We start from the raw sequence: 2,417 nt of genomic DNA, 5'->3' as shown, positions 1-2,417 counted from the left end.
GCCCTGCTGTTACTTGTATCCATCCTTCTTAGAAGGCAGTCTATCAGCCATCCAGTATGACCTCCGTGTGCCCCCAAAGGGGTGCCACTACCACCCATGTGAGTCCTGCTCATGCGGTTTCCTCCATTTCCTTCCATGGCTGGTGATGCTCAGCAGCCCTTGTAGGCTGAGCCCAGGCCACTGCCCTGCTTCCTCGCTTCCTGCTTTACCTCTGGGCTTAGTAAAGTCCTATCCAATGTCATGGAGCATTCCAGGATTGAATGCCTTCCCTTAGAATAAGCATTATGGACTGTAACCCACCAGGCTCCTCTGTCTGTGTGATTTTCCAGGTAAGAATACTGGAGTGAGCTGCTATTTCCTTCTCCAGGGATCTTCCCGATCAAGGGATTGAACCTGCATCTCCTGAGTCTCCTACATTGGCAGGCAAATTCTTTACTGATGAGTCACCTGGGAAGCCCAGAATAAGCATTTCTTGGGACTAAAGAAGGAAGAGGGCACAGTAGAAATTCATTCAATAACTGATTTCACTTTCTTAAAGAAGGTACTAAACTGATTTTTGGGCTTTCCCTCATAGCTCAGTTGGTAAAGAATCTGCCTGCTATGTGGGAGATCTGGGTTTGATCCCTGAATTGGGAAGATCCCCTGAAGAAGGGAAAGGCAACCCACTCCAGTATTCTGGCCTGAAGAATTAATTCCATGGACTGTATAGTCCATGGGGTCCCAAAGAGTTGGACACAACTGAGTGACTTTCACTTTCAAACTGATTTTTAAAAGTTGGACCATGTGTCTGACAGAGATGGAGGGAATACCTGAAGTAAAAATTACTGTGTGCAAAGACCAGAAAGAGTATGGCATGCTTGATACTTGGAGAGGAGTTTGGTGTAGTTGGTTAGTTGGAAATAGAGTGATAAAAAAAAAAAAAAAAAAGAATATTGCTCTATTCAACATAATCTTAAAATGTAAACTTTGTTGGCAAGAGTAGCAGAGTAGATTAGCAAGTTAGTACTTTCCCAGTGGGTGGTGAAATTGAGGTTGGTAAGATATGGGAGGAAGCATGAGAAGAGAGAAAAGCAGGAAGGAAGAAGGGCAGAGGACGTGGGGTAAATTCCAGAAGGACCACAAATCAGGCTGAGGCCACTGAAGACCGTGAACCTGGGAATAACCTCATTGAGGGTCAAGGGGAAAGGGAATCAGTGACCCAAATGAGGAAAATCTTCCAGGAGTTATGTATGGATGTGAGAGTTGGACCATAAAGAATGCTGAGTGCTGAAGAATTGATGTTTTCAAACTGTGGTGCCGGAGAAGACTCTTGAGAGTCCCTTGGACTGCAAGGAGATCAAACCTGTCAATCCTAAAGGATATCAACCCTGAATATTCATTGGAAGGACTGACATTGAAGCTGAAGCTCCAATACTTTGGCCATCTGATGCAAAGAGCCCACTTACTGGAAAAGAACGTGATGCTGAGAAAGATTGAGGGCAGGAGGAGAAGAGGGTGACAGGGGATGAGAGGGTTGGATGGCATCATCGACTCAAGAGTTTAAGCAAACTCTTGGAGGTAGTGAAGGACAGGGAAGCCCGGCGTGCTGCAGTCCATGCAGTCGCAGAGAGTCAGACAAGACTAAGCGACTGAACCACAGCAACAACAAATAAATCTTAGTCCACATAGTTGAGCAGTCACTCCCCTCAGCAAGACCTACAGATTCCAAAATGAGTGCTGTTGAGTCTGGTGAGAGACTGGCGAGGTGGCATGGACCAGCCTACTTGTGATGAAAGCAAAAGAAAGAAAACAACCACCCCTTTCTTCAGCTAAATGTTTTTAATAAGTCCTAGGTTATTTATCCATTGAAGAGTAAACTGTAAGTCACTTCACCCAGACGTTCATCTCAGAAGAGAGAGTTAAGAGATGACATATAAAAACAAAGTTATCCTAAACACAGCTGAGCCAGGTCTTGAAATGGTGTCCCTACATCTCATTATGTGCCTCATCTCTAAGTAACTGTAACAATTCAAAATTGCGTTTCTTGGCTAGAACGGCACACAGCAAATGCTCCCCAGAAATCCCATCAGTGGTCTGGTTCAAAAGAAGAACTTGTGATTTCTCTAACGGGGAGGAACAATGAAAGTGTTGCAGGGAAATGACAGAGCATCTTTATGTCTTATTCCTGTACGGTCTCTTGGTCTCTCCTGCTTCTGCCTTCCATCTTTTGTGCTTTGGGGTCTTTTCTTTAATTGGTTACGCTTCTGTCAATCAATACAAGGCTGAGGTGGTTTTTTTTTTTTTCTGCCAAAATCAAACCACATCTCCAATAGATGGAATGTCTTAATTTACCACTTATAAAGGAAAATTTTACAGTCCTTCCCAATGAATTTCATTTTGTGTCCTTCTCTCCCTGTCACCTTCTTGTTTTAATTATC

At 44.0% G+C, this 2,417-nt stretch overlaps 1 protein-coding gene across 1 annotated transcript in view; it reads right to left on the bottom strand.

Annotated features, from left to right (window-relative positions):
• The window catches only part of KIF26B (kinesin family member 26B), a 518,582-nt gene that overhangs the window by 154,036 nt on the left and 362,129 nt on the right, over window positions 1-2,417 (bottom strand). The window lies entirely within an intron of this gene.

Source organism: Bos grunniens, chromosome 16 (assembly GCF_055505025.1).
Source record: "Bos grunniens cultivar Pamir isolate PY7600 chromosome 16, Bosgru_T2T1.0, whole genome shotgun sequence".
Classification (NCBI taxonomy): Eukaryota; Metazoa; Chordata; class Mammalia; order Artiodactyla; family Bovidae; genus Bos; species Bos grunniens.
Note: the sequence above shows the minus strand (reverse complement) of the source record. Positions and strands in the feature narration are given on the sequence as shown.